We start from the raw sequence: 19,970 nt of genomic DNA, 5'->3' as shown, positions 1-19,970 counted from the left end.
TTTTACTCTGAGAATAACTTAACAGATGTCCAAATTGTTCATATCCTCCCGGGGTCCTCTGGTAGAATATTAAATCAAAATTCATAGATTAGTGTTCACCCAGGAAATACGGTTTTGTTTATTGACGGCTCTGATCAAATGTGCTGGAAGAGAGAATATTTATAATTCACTGGTTTTTAAAGACATCCACTTAAATTGTGTTGTTTTTAAAGATCAAATTAAGACTTGCAGCCCTGGGTGGGGGTGGGGGAGGTCTCCTCAGTGGCAGGGGAGGCATCACCAGTGGGAATGGAGGAGCCACTAACCGCTTCATTTAATACCTCCTGCTTGCCGTCCGGGTTATCGTCCTCAATTATAAGTTAACTTGTATTATTTTTTTATATAAAGCTCATTTCTATAGAGATCTGTAAAAATTCTTTAGCAGACCACATTAGAAGAGAGTGGGGTTGAATCAGGCCAAGAAATCTTCATTTTCCAATAAAACCATTTGAATTTCTAATTATTTTAAACTATTGGATATAGGCTGCTGGGTTCAGTGGCCAGGAACCAAACATTAAAATTACTCTCAGATTCAGTTTCTATTTTACATAATTCCTATAATATAGATTCTCTTTTAAGAACACATTCTGGGTCATGTTCTCGTACCTCCACGTCTCTGGTTGAGGTCATATTACAAATTCGTTCTCCTCTGATAGCTTCTGGCCTTTCCTTTCTCCCTGTGAGCCCTACCTTCCTCCTCTTTCTCATCAGTCTCTACACACCAATCTTTGGGTCAGGGAGAATCTGGATCAGTGTCTGCTTTGGGAAGGCACAGGAGGTGGGGGCCATTCAAGGAGACCAGGAGAGCAAATGGTTTCCCAAATGAGTAGGTCACAGGCTTAGAACGCCAACTGTTAAAAAACAAATCCCTACTTTTTGAAAGTTGAGCACGACAAGTGAATCTTTGCTGTTATTGTCCATTTTGGTAAAAACTTCAGAATATGGTGGTGGATGTTTCCTGACTTCTATCAAAGGATATCTAGCCACCATCAATATGGGGAAAACGGACTAAATTAAATGTTTCATTAGTTCATTGAACAACAAAATGCATTAAAACACATTATGTATCAGGATTGCTTTGGGGTCAACACACAAGGTGCACAACAGAGGATAAAAGTAGGGATAGATATTCTAGGTGGCATAAACAAAAGAACAAAGATCTTCCGGCAAAAATGCAAAAGGTAAATGTAGGCCTTTCAAAGAATGAAAAGTAACTTGGCAGGAAAGAACCACGATGGGTGGTAAGTTTGATAAGGCAGAAAAGCAGCTGGTCACACCAAGTCTGCGTGGACGGCTAGCAAAGTTTTGTCCTTTATGTGGAGCTGAGGAAGCCGTGGGGGCTCTTAAGCCCAGTGGGGCAGCAAGTGTCACACTGTGTCAGAACATTAGAAGGTCTTGGGTTCAGTGAACTAGCCAGCCACTTGCTGGACCTGTTTCCTCATTTACAAAATCAGAAGGCTGAGATAGAGCCTTTCCAGCAGAACAGTTCTGCATTTTGGAAAATGGCAGCCTGCAGGAAGGATGGGGCTAGGAATACGAATTATAAAGCTCCTCGGAGTTCTCCAGAGGAGGCGTCAGAGACAGGAGGGGTGCAGGCCCCCTCTGGTTGTGCGGGCTCTGCACTGCAAGTTCTGGAAGGTGCTGTCTGCATGGACGGAGGCTGCAAGGAAAGTTCACAGGGTGATTCAGAGGTCTTACTGACTCAGCCTGCAGAGCAGTGCAGGCTCAGGGCACATCCTAGAGGAAGAAGTCCCTGTGAGTTGGACTGTTGAGAATGTTCTCCCCGGAACACTAGGCAGGCAGGAAGGAGAGGCTGATTTTGAGAGAGGAGATCACAACTGTCTTAAGAGCCAGGCCTGTGACATTGACTGGAGTCACGCTTAGAGCCACGAAGCAGAACCCAAGAGAAGGACGGTAAATAACAGAAGCTAAAGGACCACAGAGAAGAGGGGAAGGAGGAGTTCACAGGCTTACAAGTAAAGGTTCCGAGGTGGGGTGAATACGTCACTGGTTACGTGTCCGGAACTCTGCCAGATGCAACAGATTTGAAGAACAATAACATAACCATGCTTTCTGCCCTTATCAAACTAGGGAAGGGATGGTACATATTAAGTAAATAATTCATTGTATTTGTGAGAAGGAAAAGGATGAGGTGAGAAGACATTAAAAAGTAGAATTTCCCTCAGCAGCAGAAACGGATTCCTGAAGCATTGGTCATTTCCTGGAGACACTGGAGCAGGAACAGAGATTTGAATAAATGTTAGGCAGCAGGAAAGTGGAAGGAGACTGTGGTATTAGAAATGAAAATAAAATTATAACTCAATTAGAGAAGTATTTTGAATTTTTAACTGACCACAGATGATATATGGATTGGGTGTCGAGAAGCGAGCGGAGGAGGGTGTCAAGGGCTTCTGGCAAAACAAACTGGGCAGATAGAGATGCCTTTATTGAGGCTGGGGCCCGGGAAGAAGAGGAAATTTGTGGTAAATCAAGAGCTTGGTATGAAACATTAGTGCCCAATGGTCTTTGACACACCCACTCGGAGATACTAGGTGGACAGGTCTGGTCTGGCACTCAGGAAGGGTTTGGAGTGAGATGTAAGCTTGGGAGCCATCATCACATAGTGACTGAAAGTCACAGGACTGGTCGAGTCCCTTGGAGGAGAGGGAAGACCAAGGAGGAAAAGGATGACAGGACAATCGCAAGGGTATAAAAGTAGTCTGGGTGCCGGAGGAAGCAGTGGGTCCATGGGGGCTGGGCCTGTCTCATCAATATGGCGAAGAAGATGGAGCAGACGTGCCCAGAAACACCCTTCCCAACCCGCCTCCTCACAGACCTTTTCGGGGAAAAGCGGCTTGATCGATGGTTGCACTGTGCACGGGAACTTGGCGCCATGATGCCCAGCCCTCTCCTGGGGTCATGAGCTGTGTGTGCCTGTTGAGCCCCTGGAATGTGGCTTCAGGCTGAAGACGTCTTTCTTGCACTACCTTAAACTGACTCACATTCAAGTGTGAATGGCCACATGGGAGTACTAGCTGCTCCTCAGAGCAGCTCTGGACGTGAGGCGTTTCCCACGGACTTGCGGCCACAGTCACACTTCACAGAACCACACACACACACATACACACACGCACACACACACAAGCACGCGCATCTCGGCTGGATATCCAGGGTCGGCTGGATATCTCAGCGGCACCTAACCCAGCCCAGGACCTACCTTTCTCATGACATATGGAGCTGGGAAGAGATTCAAATGGTCTCTGGTTATTGGCATAATAAGACGTAAACATCGATGGCTGTGGCACCACACTCCTTCCACATGGACCAGAAAGCCCAGGGAAGGCCCAGCCACAAAGGAAGGGGAGGAATGACACCCATGTGGGGAAGTAGTGGGGAGTCCAGAGGGAGCCCCCCACTCCGTGCCCCTGGGTCCTGAGGTCTGGCCACATTCCAGTCCTGGTTCTCCCAGAATGTCGCTGGTGAGGTATGACTCAGAGGGCCACATGCTGTGCATGGAAGAACTGTGCTGAAATCGAGGTTTTGAGTGAAAACCACTTACTGAGAAGCTGATCAGTGAGCAGAAAGAGAGACAGTCGATCCCTGTTCTTCATGGTGGTGAGGTGCTCTAATGGCGCCCCAGACACCAAGTTAGTGAGCCCCGAGTCACCCTTCCAGCGGGAGGAGACACGTGATTAGGTTTTCTAAGCATCTGGTCACAATACTTTCATCAAGTGATAGACACATGACCTTGTCTTCTGTGTGTCTTTGCTTAAGGAGGTCTTCTTATTTAATGCGTGCTATTGATTAACATTGAACTCACTGACGAAGCACTATAACCCTTGCCTTACCTAATGCACACATGTTCACCATAAGGCACGTCCCAGCCTTCTCGCCCTTAGGAGAAACACACAGCACGTTACTGCCATGCCTGGGAGCCATTTCAAATGGCAAAGGCACCAATCAAAAAAACACAAAAATGTAAAAAAACTGGCACTAAGAAGACCATGAAAAAGACCCTTGTTTACCATGTGAGCACTGAAAAAAGAAGGCAGAGTGGCACCTCGTTCGACCCCAGCTGGGCGTATGTGTGCTGGACACGTCCAGTGGTTCAATGACCACATCTGTAAAAACACACAAGGGGGACAGATTGTGGAGGCACGTATGAATGGTAGGGAACAGGCAAATCTGCAAATACAGAAGCTGCACATAATAAATGTTGACTGTGTCCATTTATTGAGTGCTCACAGGATCCCCCAAATTTTCGGAAGCTCAGGACTATTTACCTAATTTTCAAACTTACCCAATGATAAATGAGTTTTCTGAAATTGACAAATGAATCTGTATAAATGGTTCCTTCTACAGTGTCATTGTATTTATTACGTTTCCTGAAAATGAGAGGTGAAGCATGGAGACTTCGAGTAAGGTCTTCAAGGTCAGCAGGCGCTAGACTCCAGGCAGTTCTGTAACCTACATCCATCATCGCATGGTCTCACCACCTGTCCTGGTCACTGGATGGGGTGGAGCTAAAGAATTTCTTCATCAGGTCTTCTCACCTAAAATCCCAGGCAAGTGTCCTGAAGTCATCAGTGAGTATTCTGGTCCACTTTCACTCATTTAATTAACTAACTAACTAATTAGGACAGGCACAGTTTTGGGCACCAGGGCCAATGAACAAGATAAGGAACAACACAATGTTCTAGCTTTTGTGGACTTGGTAGCAAGGTAGAAACAGAAAATAATCACGTATGTAATTTTATAGAGTGATCAGTGCTATTTTTTAAAAAAAGAAAAAGCTAATTAGGTAAAAGGTCTCTCCTTAAGGAAGTGACATTTTTGCTGAGATCTAAAGGAAGTGAAAAGTAACAGGGGGAAGCATCTTGGGGAGGAGCATTCTAGGCAGAGGGAAACAGGAAGTGCAAAGGTCCTGAGGCAGAAACAAGTGAAGGATGGTGTAAGGAGAAGCTAGAGGGCTAGGGTAATGTGGACAAGGAACAGCAGCAAATAAACAGAAGTTTAAAAAGTAGGGAGGGCTCATTCATAGGGGTCTTCTTGGTCATAGCAAAGACTTTAGATTTTTAGTGTGTTGGGAGGTCCTTGGGGGAGTTTTGACCAGGGGAGCAAAGTATTAGGACAAGTGGCTAAAAGGGCCATCACTAGATAGAGAGTTGGCCGTGAGAAAGCAGAGTAGTGGGGCCACAGGCTCGGGAGCGACGAGCGACAGAGGCTCGTTGAAGGAGGCCAGAGCAGGCAGTTTTCTGATGTCTGAAAAGCAAAGCTTTAGAGCACGAGGGAGGGAGTAGGGTCAAGAATGCCTCCGCGAGCATGGCCCTGACTCCCCAGTGGATGCTAGAACCTTTCACCCCCCCTGGGGAATGTCCTAATACAGGAGGATTGGGGGTGGAGCGTTCAGTTTTCTTCAGACCTGCACAGCCTTTTCATAAATCCTACATTCTGGAGTCGGGTTTTTTCTTTTTTCTTTTTCTTTTTTTCTTTTTTTGAAAGAAAAAGTTGATTTCTGGGTCTCCTGGGAAAGTATGTTATCAGTACATAGGAGTCAAATAGCTTTGCTGATTCACTTAAATCCCCATTTTGTAAAAACAAAAAACAAAACAACAAAAAACCAAACAACAAAAAAAACAAACAAAACCCTGATATTTTTCAGGTTAAACCTTATCTCAATACCAAATTCGATCTTGGTTATTACATAAATGAAAAGTAGAAGTTTCTGTGACAGATTACTTGTCCCTGCATGTCATGGGAAATGAAGACTCTTGGGCTTGATAGAAACTCTGACAACAAGCCGCGAACAGCTCTGCTGAGAAGACAGCTTGCACTCATCTGAAGGAGAGAAAAGCCCAGAACACATAGCAAATGTATTCGTTGGGGGGGGGGGGGAGGAAAACAAGGAAACACTTTGGTCCACTATTTATCCAAAAATGCATTCAGAAAGAACCCAGATATAATTGTCTGAATTCTGGGACCTCCAGCTCACCCTGCCTTGGTCCCACAAGAACAACAATCAGTTGCTGTTTTTGCCGTAGGAGGAGGCGTACCCCTTCAGCAAACATTTTCAAGCAATGTATGAACGTCTGCACAAGATCGGACCAAATATGACTTTTCCTTTTTCTTCTCATACAAATTAAAATAGACTAAAAGCCCCAGAGCTGTGAATGGTAGAGCTCTCAATCTGACATCAAGGAGATGAGCCAGAGTTTAACCATAATCATGTTTTGTGTCTAGAATATAATGTGTCTAGAAGAGACCTACCGTTTTACTATTGTACTTTTTCTCAGTTATTCAGTCCACGATTATTTCTGAGGACCTACTACATATCAGAAACTGGAGGAGATACGGGCAAAGGACCCGTAAATAACACCAATTCAGCTCCTGCCCGTGTAGTTCTAACCATGTCACATGGACAGGTAGTAAAGCGGAGATTACCCAAAGCAACTTCCAGAACCCCTATGACCAGGGCCTCTCCTTTCCCCCTGGAGCAGTGTTTCTCCAGCTCAGATCTGTTGACATGTGGGGTGGACGATTCTTTACTGGTGCCTTGCAGACTGCGTGGCGGCATTCCTAGACTCCATGCACGAGATGCTAGGAATATGTTTCCCCCTCTTAGTGATAACTAGATGTGCCTTTCGATAATGCCACATGACCTTGGGGGAAACCATTAGTCCTCATGTGACAACACTGACCCGAGAGCGTGATCTTAGCAGTGAGAGTCTTACTTCCTCTATAGTCTCCTTTTCATTCTGCAAAGTTGCCTTTGCCAAACGATACTGCCAGGAGAGGAGCTTGAGGACGAGGATAACGGGAGAGGCTGGCCGGTACCCCCGGGCTGGACCCCGCTGAGGATACAGCAGAACCCCTCCACTGGCTCTTGAACTAGAAAAACAATCACTGCTTCTTAGGACAAAACTACTAACTTCCAGGAGCACGTTGCTGTTTTGTTCAGCAACAACAAAAAATAATGAAACGGCTACTCTCCTATATACCAGGCACAGTTCCAGGGATTGGAGAGAGGGAACAAGACTGACCAAAATCCCTGTCCCTGAAGAGTCTAGAATGACGGGAGGTAGATAAATAAGTAAAATGCACATACCCTGTGAGACAAATAATTGTTATCACTACGGAAATATAAAATCAGGAAAAGAGGATCAGTGGTGGAGAGGAATTCAATTTTAGATAAGGCATGTAAGTAAAGGCCCAAAGGATGTAAGGGAGAAAGCCATGGAAATACCTGATAAGAGTATTCCCTGCAGAGTGGACAGTAAATGCAAAGGCCCTGAGGTAGAAGCTTGCTTGGTATGGGGCTAGAATGGCATGAGCTAGGTCAAGCTAAAAGCCAGATTTTATTGACTCTTGTAGGCCATCATAAGGACACCAGTTAATATTACTAAGGATCGTTAGTGAGATTCAACAAACATTTCTAATCATCCTTCCAGACACACAGACGGGTGTTACTCTGCTCTCTCAGAGGCAGGCGTGTGGTCGTCTGGATTATTCGCCCCAGTACTTCACTCCTTCTCCGCATCTGCACACATGCCCTGGCTTCACCTTGACTGTGATTTTGGCCACAGTAAATAGAAGAGAGGGTGTCCTGGCCTCAGGGTCTGGAGACAGGAACAGCCAGGGAAGGAAGACGGCCATCTGACAAGGCTGTGGCCACACCGGACATCTCGCCGGCGTACCTTCAGCTCCTTTCTTCCAGTTCTCCCCCTGGACCTCTGTCCCCGGAGGCTCGTCTGTTTTATTCTCTGCTATTCTTTTTTATATCTTACACTTGAAATACTTTTATCTGTACAGGAGGTTACAGTAGTAAATCGTTTCACTTGTTTCCAATTAGATTCAAAACCGTTATCTTACTAACAAATATTCTTCGAAGTAAAGATGATACGGTATACCCTGGTGAATTAGAGTGAGGAGCACAAGAAGAAAGGGAAAGAAAATTCCATAAAAGTAAGCGACTGCTGCTGGCAAGCAGTACGTTCCTTTGTTCTACCCTCCGGGAAGCGCCGGGGCAGGTTCCTCTGTTTACTTGCTTACTCATGATTGAAGCAGAGTCGACACACGACGTTCTGTTACTGGCACGTGGAGGATGTGGGGATCGGACAAGGGTCTGCCTTACGCGGCGCCCCCCTCCAGGGTCACCACCACCCGTCCTGGCCCAGCACTATCAGACCACTGCAGACTCTGTTCCCTATGCTGTGCCTTGTCTCCCCAGGACTTACTCAGCCCCAGGAGGCAGAGCTGAATGGAATGACGCCTGCGTCCTCCAGAGGGTGGTCGGGTTTGGCTCCTGGGAAGGAGCCCTCAGGGGAGATGAGGAAGAGGAGACTAGGGTTACGTCAGTGGCTCTCTGCTTTAAAAATGTGAATCTTTGGGGCGCCTGGGTGGCTCAGTAGGTTAAGTCTCTGCCTTTGGCTCAGGTCATGATCTCAGGGTCCTGGGATCTAGCCCCACATCAGGGTCACTACTCAGTGGGGAGCCTGCTTCTCCCTCTCTCCCTGCCTGCCTCTCCTCCTGCTTGTGCTCTCTCTCTCTGTGTCACATAAATAAAAAATCTTTTTAAAAAACTGTGAATCTTTGAATCACTCCCAAGGATTATTAGGCAGAGTGCTGGACCCATCCTCAGAAAGGCTGATTCTTCTCTGATCCATGGGTGAGAAATGGTTTTGCATTTGTAAGTTCCCAGGAGCTGCCGACGCTGCTTGGCTGGGGACCAGGCTTGGAGAACCTCAGGGCTGGGGTACGTGTCCCTTGCTTTCCTCCCTGTGAGACGGCTTCAGCCCGCTGTGACCAGAGGGTCACTGTTCTGCTGGAGCTGGTCCATGGTACATGACTCAGTTTCCCCTGGTGTTCCCGTCACAGCCTCCTCTCCTCTTGCCTTCAGGGTCTCAAAGGCGGTCGCGCTTCCCTCCCGAGGTCCCGAGCTCCTGTGCATCACCCGTCCTTCCCCTACGCCCCACTCTTAGCTTGGTCATTAGTTTCTTTGGAAATAGAGCTTCCCTGAATTGCCCTAATTTGGGTGAGCCAGATTCGAAGACAGAAGAGTCCTGGGGAAAAATGAATAAGCAAATTTAAAAGGCACACGATATCCACAAAGGAATCCAGTCCTTTTTAAGATCCTGTCATAGGAGGCCAAGGGTGAGGAGGTCTCCTGCTATCGGTGGGCCAGCGTGCCAACCGCTGAACCAGACGCTCACAGCCGGGCTCTCCCAACATCAAGACAAGCCCACACACTGGAAATCGAGCTGAAGGTGGGGCCTTCAATGTCAGCAAGCATCGGAATCACCTGGAGGGCCTGCTAGACCAGCACGATGGGCCCTGCCCCAGAGCTGGGATTACACTGATCAGCCCGGAAGGCCAATCGCCGGCCCTTGAACTGGTTCCCAGGTGCTGCTGACGCCGCCAGTCATGGGACCACGCTTTAGAAATCATGGCTCCGTTGGCCCTTTCTCCTCCCCCACTTCCCCTTCGGCACTGGGCCAGTCCAGACTCTCACAACGTCCACACGAATGACTGCCCGACCTTCCGAAACATCTGGTAACAAGCAGGTACGTTTAAAAAGCCGGGTGATGGGGATCTGGGGGGCTTTTGTGCTGTGGTTCTTTGGTTTTCTTTTAAGTGGGTGTGTGTGTGATTTCTGACTTCACAGGCCGAGGCGAGGCTCGTCCCCTGCTTGGGGAAGGGATTCAGGGAAATGTTCAGTCGCCTGTCGGGAAAGCAAGAGAAACACGGAGCTCTGAGGTTCTTTATTGGTCTCACAAACATGGTTCTCCCTCGAGAACCGACAGGCTTATGGAGTTTTTAAAATTATTTTAATAATCATTTTTCTTACCAGTTACATGATATCATCTCTGTTTCAGAGTTGTTCCTTCAAAACCCGTCTCCCACCAACAGTTGTGTTTTCCTGTGGGATAGCACTTAGCATGTGCGAGGAAGCAGACCGGCCGGCTGGCCGTAAGCACCAGCGAGGCGCGCTCCGGACAAACCCCACGGAATTACCGCGCATTTCTGCGTCACTGGTGGAAGACGGTTGTGTTATTTTCGGAGTCAACCAATCTCTTATAAACATGGCTTAAATATTCAATCCTCCAAACATCAGATATGGATTTAGAATTATTTCCACAAATGGCTGAGACCAAGCATCGGATCTGTGGAGGCTAATGGTCCTGTGAGAAGTCATCCGAGAAGAGCCAGGGACCAGGGACCAATGGTGTGGGGGGAGCAGGCAACGCGTCGAGGGACGTGGGTGATCAGGTTGTCTGGTGTCCTGCCCAGAGAAGGACATAAAGTAAATTTTATTTCCTTCAGAAAATAATCTATACTCTTTTTTTTTTTTTTTTTTTAAGAGATGGGCTAAAGAAAAACTTAGAAGTTGAGGACAAGTAGGGGCACCTGGGTGTCTCAGCGGGTTAAGCATCCAGCATTTCAGCTCAGGTCACTGTCTCAGGGTCATGAGATCGAGCCTTCTTATGTCAGGCTCTGCGCTCAGTGGGGAGTCTGCTTGGGATTCTGTCTCTCCCTCTGCCCCTCCTGCTCGTGCTCTCTCTCTCTCTCTAAAACAAATAAATCTTCAAAAAAACTAAGGACAAATAGCTCCATCTCATGTAAATGATGAGATACGGGGAGATTATGGTCAGAATCATTTTTGTAAAATGTGCTTTTGGTCAGGGGATGGTGTGGGTCGGTACCCTGGATGGTGATGCTGGGAAGGAAGGAGAGAAGGAGCCCTGAGGAAGGGGGACTGAATGGGGGGCTGTGAGAGGAGCTCTGTGCTGGTCCAGGGCGGGGGAGAGACATGGGGTAGGCTTTGGGTGGCCACCAATGTCTACAATTTTGTTCTCTAGCCAAGGAGGAGTCCAGATCTCTGACAAACTGACAGAAAGTATCTTAGTCTTTATGGACCCAAATCAGTAGGAGCTGGGATAAGAAGACCACAGAACAAAATCTCGGGCGGGGCTGGAGAAGACCTGGAGCATGGGGAGGTCCTTGTCACCTCTTCCAGCAGAGAGGAGCAGAGGACACTTGTCATTTACCAAAAGTCCTTCCGGGGGCGCCAGGCTGCCCGCACATCTGAGATGTTATGTAAATAGATGTTGGTAGGAGCAGTGAGGTAAGCTAAAACAGGAGCCGAGAAGGGGAAGAATACATCCCCCCTCTCCGACCCCATCCCAGGCTTGACGTCACCATCTCCAGCGACAAGAAAGGTTCCTCCCATCCCCCCACAGGGAGCTCGACTGAGCCGTGATCTCTCCACCAGTGCCTTCCCCTTCAGGGCTCCGACGGAAGAGACCTCCCCTCTGAACAGAAGCACTGAAGCTGGGAATTCTCCCTGGGATCCAGGCAAGAACTGCGGTAACATGCGTCGAGATGGTGCTAAGACTCTGCTAGGCATTCCATTCATCCGCTGAACTCTTAAAAATTCGTCTTCTTCTATGCACACATTAAAGATGAGAAAAGTAAGAGAAAAAAAATTAGGAGCCAAAGCTAGAAAGGCTCCAAGCCAGAACATAATGGAGGGGGTCTGGTTCAGGGGCCTGTGCTCTTAAGCACTAAGCATCGGCTCCCCGGACCTTTGAAAAGGGCTTTTCCTCTGGTCTCTCTTCCTTACCTGCAGAAAGTGTCCCACTGGGTTTAAAACAATCGAGTTCAGACCATATTGCAGGCTGTGAGCACACCTCGTGCCACTAACTCTGTCGGAAGTCCAGCTCCAGCACCTTCCCCTTCTCTGTGAGCCGCCACAGCCTTCCAAGGCCCCCCGAAGGCCGCCTCACAAGGCCTTCCTTGTCCCCCCACCACATCCTGAACTGGGCTGTCACGGGCAGAGTCAGACCGCTCTGAACCTCTAATTCCCACAGGGACCTTTCACTGCAGTGTCTCTCCACCCGCAGGGCCCTCCCCTGCTCTGCCCTGGGCCCTCGAGCCCCGACACATCCTGTCTTTCTTACCTTGAACTTCCTAATGCCTGAGACCGCATGTGGCCCAGAAAAGGTGTCCAGGAAACCAAAGGAGTTAAGCAATCGCGTCACTGTCCTGAAGTCTTTCTTGGCACTTGCGCTGCTGGGATTGTATTTTGCTAAGTGGATGCTTTGTCTAGATGTCTGTCAGAAAACAAATGCAGAGTTTTCCCTTCCCTACGGGGAAGTTAGAGGATTCCAGAAATACATCGGCTCATTTCCGCTGTGCTAATATCCTGTCATTGCCTCTGGGCCGTGTATGAGTGAGTGTGCAGCTGGGCATAAAGTCTCTGAAAGCAGAGATCTCTCCTTTTTTCTCCTGCGAGGTCCCTGTTGCACCCCTGTCCCGGCCAGTACTCATGCTGGTGGGCAGGGGTGCAGAGTGAGCTCTGAGCTTCCAATCCGAGACCCAGGTCTGTATCCGCAGTGGTGTGCTGCCAGCTTTCCACACAACCTTCGGGGAGCCCTACCCATTCCGGCCTCGGCCTGATTCCCCTCAGAGGAAGCATCAAGATCAGGAGACGTACAGGCCTGATGTGGGTAGACGCAGCTACAGGAGGTTTTACACAGATGGCGGCGGTAGAATGGTCAAAAGGACGTCTGGTCACCGAGCCACAGGGCAGCCGTCACTGGAGGCCGTCACCAGCTGAGTGACCAGGCGGAGATGACAGTCCGTCACCTGGCACGGCCTAGATGAGACCCGTGAAGTCCCTTCTAGGGTTCAACACTCCAGGTCTGTGGTACGTGCAGCTGAAATGACGTAAGAGGCTGTTTGGAAGGACCCAGCATCCGAGCACTCAAAGGTCACTTCAATGGCCTGAGGAGCAGACCTACTGGCCTTTCTGCTTCGTCCAAGCTCTCGCTTTGTCATTTGAAGTCACACTCTGCTTAGGGCAGAGGGCAAACGGGCTCTTCATCTTGTTCGCATATCGGAGATGTAATCTGCCCCAAACTGGAAACGCACGGGTGCCCCTGCTCCGCCTTTTCTGCCTCCGCCTGAAAGAGCAGACGGAGGCGGCGGGAGTCGCGCTGGGACCCACATGCAAATGGGAACATGCGCCGTCACACTTGGCAGCTTTGCACTCCTATGAAGTGGAAAGTTTTCGCTTTGAGAGCAGTGTCGAAAAAATTGCAAGAGAGGTAAGTGTGATGTCGGCGATCTGTATTCCACCCAAGTTTTCTCGAAAGCCGGGGACCTGAAGACCCGTAGCATGTTGAATGGCCACAGTCAGAATTTCTAACAGCTTCTTCTCCAGGTGCTGAAGGGCTACCTCTGGCTCAGGCAGCGTCCCTGGAGCCACCTCTGCAGAGCTCTGGAGCTGGAGCGGTCGCGGGTCTCTCCTGCTTCCCGCACTCCCACAAGAGGGTGGAGAGCCCAGGAGAAGGGGACACCCCCATCCCAGGCTGTTCAACACCAACACGGAGCAACAAACTCTGCAGCCCAGGCCATATCTGGGGTCCTCTTCCCAGGGAGGGATCTGTGTCTCCAAAGGGCATCCACTTCCCCAGGGATCCATGACAGGAATTTAGGTAAGAAATGGAGGGACCATGTTTTACGCAGTGTGTTCACGAAGTCTCCGCTGTATGTGACTACCGTGTCGTGTTTCAGACACACGTGGTAGCCTCACCCCAGAGGCTGCTGTGTTCATGGAGAAATACAGCTGGGATGGGGGCATTACTGAGTTTTCCTTCTCCCTTTGGCCGTGGGGAACCCGGAGAGACCTGCAGGCAGTCAGGGCAGTCTGTGTGCACAGGGGGCATCCTCCGGGAGCTTGGCCAGTGCACACGTGCTGCGTCCACGGGGACCCTGGAGAGGCCTGCTGGTGGTCCCGGCAGTCTGTGCACATGTGGGGCGTCTGTGGGGAATAGGGAGAGGCCTGCTGTGGGGCAGCAGGCGCACGTGTGGGGCATCCATGGGGAACCAGGAGAGGCCTCCAGTGAGCCGGGGCGGCAGGTGCACGCAAGGGGCGTGTGCACCGCGGGGAGTGGGTGACAGGAAGGTGACGTTTGCTGTGTGGACTGCAGGTGCTCAGAGACATACCAGGGCACGGCAGCCTAGCACAGGGGGTACAACCCGGGCCACGAGACCACGTGGCACCACACAGGCTGATTTACTTCATGAACATGGAGAGGCTTGGGAGCCTGTCATTATGTAAAGCTGGGTTGCGCAGCAGCTCCCCACAAGAACTCCTTGGAGTTACTGCCTCGTGTAGAGGAAGACCACAGACTCCTGCAAACGGGTCCAGTTCCTGTGGGGGGACCCTCCAGGGGCTGACGGTGAACATGGATATTGGGAACTGTTGGGAACTCCGTGTGAACTCTGGGCCTGTGGAGAACAGCCGTAGAACAAGGCCGTAGAAGCCGTACAGAGAGTTCAAGACTAAGGGGTGTCCTCAGAGAAAAGGCACATTTCACTAACACCTCAATTTCCTGTGCCTAAAGAGTTTCTAGAGTGTACCCCAGATTTTGAGAACCCCGTCCTTAAGGGGAACATGCACGATGTCTGCTGTTCTCAACCAAGATCACCCCAGGGAAGGGGACATCCATTCCACCATGGAAGGGAAAATGGTGACCAGGGAGGGGGGAATCCAAAGCCCGGGGCAGAGGTCAAGGATGTGAGTGGAACAGCCTCACTCACTCCTGGAGGGAGAAGGTGTGAAGGATTGGAAGTGTCAGAACCACAGAACCATCTGGAGATAGGCTGAGGAGTCTTTATTTTATGTTACTAAAGGAGATATTTCAAAACAGACATGACTTTAAAGGTGTTTAAATAGTGCTAGCAAGTCCTATGCCCAAGAGTACCGAATGCACCCAAAAAGAACACAGAAGGACGGTGTCCACGGTGCGTGACTGCCTGGCATGGGGTCTGGACACAGGAAGTCTCCCTTCACCTGGAAATAACTGCTGTCAGGGTCACGTACTCCTGTGAACGGCGCCCAGCCAAGACTTGACGTCAGCCCCCATGAGACAAATTCTACTCAGGACCCGAAGTATCCACCCGTCAGTCAATTCAATTACCATGTCCCCTTATTATTTGCCAAAGTCAGACTTTTAAAATGTTTAACAAACAAGACTGCCCTTAAAGCATGTATAATTTCATTGCTATACACCAGACTCTAACCCCGGGCTCTCCGTAAGCATTCCCTAAACAGCTCTGAAAAATGCAGGACTTCTCCCAGAAATTCTGCTTGGAGAGGGGAGGGCCCTTACATCTGTATTTTTAAAGCTCCTTAGGAAATTCTAGTGTGAAAACCACTGGTCCTGCTCATCTCTTAATTAGTCCCCTATGCTACAACTTCCCCTGTACTTTGCCATCAGGAGACCTTTCCTTTTCAAATTACATCAACTTTTCTCATTAAAAATATGGAATAGTTTCCCATGGCATGATAAAATGAATTTAAATTCTAACCTGGCATTCATGAGCCTTAGAAGTCTACTTCCAACCTATCAACCAGTTCTACGTGTTGCCATATTCTATAAAGCTGCACCATTCCATTTAATAAATCTCTGTTCTCCCCAGAAGCATGTGCATCTCCACAGCTCAGAAATGACCCCACTGCATCCCCTGTGAGGTCTCCTTCCTCTCTGCAGCTCCGGGGTCTAACACACATAGGAGGTGCTCAAAAATATTTACCAATTGAAGCCAATATACAGTAAGAGAAAAGTAAGTGGAATTAGAAGCTTACAAACAAAGCTGAGAGCTGATAACTGCTGGCAAGGCAGGACACAGGCCAGTCAATGGGGAACACAACAGATAAGCACAGAGGTAATGGTTTCCAAAAGGTCAGAGCCTCCTTTGGGAAAGTAGCCAGTGCCCGTGGGGGTCAGCATGGTGCTTGTCTTCAAAGCAGCTAAAAGGCTCCGAACGGGTTTGTAGTGATGGTGATGACCAACTTTTGATTCCTCGTGGCCGCTTCATATGCCATATGTTCCCTAAGATACGTTATTACCTCTTCTTTAACTTGGTTAAAGAGTGTTGAAATGGGCTTCGTCATTTCTGTTTCTAACAATGAAATTGCAGTTGAGTGAAGTCAAGTCTTTGCTCGGGGTCTCACCTTAAGTAGTGGTGGGGTCAGAGCCCTCTTTCCCATGAGCAGGAGGGCTGTGACACGGCACCACCTGTCACCGCCCTGTCATCTGTGTGTCCCGTGAGATTCTCAATTATCAAGTGGTAAAGTTGAAGACGGTAGAGGGGGCTGGTTCACCAGCAACACTGGTTCATCCATTCCTAAGACTTTTCCTGTTGTTCCTCAAATGGCCTCACCTCTGAGGTCCCAGAGAACTAACTGAACTAAGAAAGCCAAACTTAGAATTATGAGCAACAGACATAAGGCAAGAAGGGAGACGTTTTAGCTTCTGGGACCCACTGAGATGAGACACAGAGAAACTGAGGGGTTGTGTATGTGACAGCTTTGGTCGGCCTGTAAGACAAAGAGGCTGGGCTGAAAGTTCCCCGCGGCTGCACTTAGCACGTAGAAGAAGCAGCTCCAGCAGCCCAGTGGCCGAGATGAGCTTCTGTTGACAGGGAATGAGACAAAGTTATGGGGTCAGGACCTGCGTCTCCCCCGTGAGCTCCGTGATAGGCCACCTCAGGAAGATGGAGAGTTCGGGTCAACCCAGGCCCGTAACAGAGGAGCCGCAGAGAGCCTGTGTTCTGACAAGGGCAGGCTGTTCTGGAGAGGCTGCTCATTGTTAGCGAGGTCAGCAGAGTGGTCCCCAGCGAGAGTGAGGCTATAGGCATCTTTCACTTCTCAAGCGACTCCATTTGCCGCCAGCACATTGGTTTCATACCAATCGCACTAACCATCAAGAAATACTACCACAGCGAGACTGCCCGGCTGTGGAAATGCCCAGCTCTGTCCGTTCCCGTACGACGTGGTAGGTAGCGCGCCACCATGGTAACGTTAGCTGCTGGGTGTTAAAAGGCTAGTGTGCAGCAGCGGAATGTGATTTGTTACCATCACAAGAGGATGTAGAAGCATCAAACAGGTAACTAAGGTCTCTCGAGGAAAAAGGCAAGATTCCAAGTCCCTGGTCTTTCAAGAGAGCAAATAACTTGGAAAGACAGGAGAGGAGAAGGAAGGGGAGAGTCCTGTCTGTTGTGAAAACGTGAGCACTTGTTATGTTCAAGAGAAGCCCCTTTCTTTGTCCCGGGTCCACCCCAGCGGCGGTTTCAACCCACAGGGGCTTCCTGAGCCTGTTCTGCTGCAGCCTTGAGATCAGACTGGAGGGCCCTTCCGCCAGCATCTAATCTTGTCCTTAGGGCTCAGGGGTTGGTGCCAAGTGTTGGCCCCAGGGAGCGAAGGCTGGCTGGAGGGCTCCTCAAGGCGTAGGGCTCGTCATTTGCATGGCTTCACCTCCATCATGGGTTAAAAAGGCCATTATGGGCTGGCCTAGGCCCCGAACTACTGTGAGCTCCACCCTTCCTATGGGGAAGTAGTTACGAATTCCAAAGAAGGGACTTACAAGTAAATCTGGGGACTCTTCCTTTCATAAATTTGGGACAGACTATATAGATATGACAAGAACCTATATTTTTTCTACCTAAATGAAAATTTAAGGGTATGATCTCTACATGAACACTGCTCAGAGTTAGGCAATTTAAAAATTCTGTGGGTTTTTTATCACTCACATGAGGGTGATGTGCTTTTCCTAAGACCCATAAAACTGTAGTATTATTAAAGAGCTTTGTCACAGGCAGCACTTCCATAAACCACTCTCTCTTTAGCAAGCACTCCCCCATGGGGTCATCCTGAGTGAGCGTTCAGTTCTGTTTCCTGTCTTTGGAATGAAAAAAGTGAGTGCGAATGTCCCCATCACCCCAAGACCACACAGGAAATAGTCCCACCTGGCTTGGCCTGGGTGCTCTTCAGGGCTCTGCAGGTGTGGCCACGTGGGGTCTCTGCAGCAGGTGCCCGATGGTCCAAAGGCGGGAAAGTGGGAAAAGGGAAAAAGAGAGACCCTGTGTCTGTGCAGTGTAATACGTTGGCAGAGCTTGCTGTCGTCAGGATGATGAATTTACATCTGGAAGAAGCAGATCTGCTCTTCCCAAGGCCAGTATCATTTCTCATGAGCCTTTCATAATCTGTGCATTTGGCTGAGCTGAACTATCTAAAGTTACAGTTTTTTCCTATAACATGTACCTTCGACTCAAGCCAACAACTTCATCTAAACTTAAACAACTTCATCCACTTAAACAAAAAAATGGGGCAAATGATCATGACCAGATCAGCAAGGGATCGTGCATGAGTCCGGCATTTCCCAAGAAATGCTCTGCATACTTTCCACCTTATGTGCTCACTCTAGAGCCTCATCCCTGGGTAAACTGTGACTCTGCTCTGCCGGGTGTGAGGGTTCGATTCATAAGCCAGGTGTCGGTGTGGGCTACCTGAGTCACTGGAAGCATTCATCAAACATTCTGTCGTTTTGGGCTCTTTGTTGTCTTCTGTGACAGTCTGTGATCATCTTTGCCACATTGTGCACGACACGTACACAGCTGCTGCTGGAACCACCGGTGGGAGCATCAGTGTATTCACTGATTTGGGCAGCCATAACAAAAACACCAAAAATTGGGTGGCTTATCAACAACAAAAATGGACTTCTCACAATTCTGGAAGCTGGAAGTCCAAGATCACGGCGCCGTCAGATTCGGGCATCTGATGAGAACTCACTCCCTCCTAAATGGCCATCTTCCTGCCATGTCCTCAAATGGCTGAAAAGGCAGGGGCTCTCTCTGGGGTCTCTTTTATAAGTACTGTCTTCCCATTCATGAGGGCTGAGCCCTCATGATCTAATCGCCTCCCCAAACCTCCTCCTCCAAGACCATCACACTGAGGATTGCGTCTTAACATGAATACTCAGAGGATATAAATACTCAGTCCATAGCGATTAGGAATTCAGACATCCAGGTGATAGGAGAATGCAGGATCCCACAGGGGAGAGGGCTAGGGTCAATAGGAGTATAAAGACTCACTTATTTAGAGTTGTGAAATTATGCTAGGAAATAACACGAAAGGGTTTGGCAAAGCACGGCTGATGAACATTAAAACAGAATTGATCTTCAGTTTGAACAGTGAATCCAAGCAAGTAGAAATACGATGCCGAAATGGGCAATGAGTGTGCTGTAGGACTTCACGAGGGGGAGTGAAATGATGGGAACGGTGTTCACCCAACAGGCACGTTTCCACGAAGCATGAGCCATTTATACAAAAGAAGCAAAAGGTCTTGTGTAATTTATGATCCAGTAGTATCAAATAAGACGTGCGCGCATGTTCAAACCAGTGAACCAGATGATCTCAAATGAAGAGCCCAGCCATGTATAAAGGACTGCCAATAGAACAAGGCATCCTGGAGGGACACTAGTCTGACTGGGATTCACTGAACGGATTAAAACAAGGAAAGTATTAGAGGCTGGTGGCGGCATCTAGGTTAGATAAAAAGAAATTAAGATGGCAGCTTTAGAAAAAGACAGAAGGAGCAAGTAGACAAAAGCATCATGGGAAAAAAAAAACCCATGATTTAAGGATGAATTGGAAGTTCAGGGTGGGGAGTGTTCCAAGAGACTCAGTGTGAATGAGCGACTCGGAAATCAGATGTATCATGAGAAGAAACATTGTAGCAAGTGCAGGAAGTAGAGTTTAGGAAGTCATTAGCCCACATTATGTCAAGTAACCTGAAGTGATCCAGACAGAGATGCGTGCTGGGCAGTGAGGCTCGGGTGACAAGATGCTCCCCAAGAGGGATCTGCAGTGAGGTCAGGTCTTTATAAACTGAATCCTGAATCCAGCTGTCTGTATAGATCGTGTTTCCAAAGTTCAGAGTAAGAAAAATTCATTAAGGGTCAGAGAAGTCACAGAAAGATGTGGGAGGAAGTGTGACCTTCAGGGATGAATATGAATTGAATAGGTAGAACTCAGAAAAATTGCTTTGAAGTAAGGTGTTGGTCTGAGAAAAAGGATCCAGGAT

The 19,970-nt window shown here is 48.7% G+C and overlaps 1 long non-coding RNA gene across 1 annotated transcript; it reads left to right on the top strand.

The window, feature by feature from the left end:
• Nucleotides 1-8,869: 8,869 nt before the first annotated feature.
• LOC131834773 (uncharacterized) lies at nt 8,870-10,366 on the top strand. The gene is made up of 2 exons (XR_009354939.1): nt 8,870-9,599; nt 9,912-10,366. It is a non-coding gene; the product is annotated as an uncharacterized LOC131834773 (long non-coding RNA).
• The last annotated feature ends 9,604 nt before the right edge of the window (nt 10,367-19,970 follow it).

This window comes from Mustela lutreola, chromosome 1 (assembly GCF_030435805.1).
Source record: "Mustela lutreola isolate mMusLut2 chromosome 1, mMusLut2.pri, whole genome shotgun sequence".
Taxonomy (NCBI): domain Eukaryota; kingdom Metazoa; phylum Chordata; class Mammalia; order Carnivora; family Mustelidae; genus Mustela; species Mustela lutreola.
The sequence above is the reverse complement of the archived record's forward strand: the minus strand, read 5'-3'. Positions and strand labels throughout refer to the sequence as shown.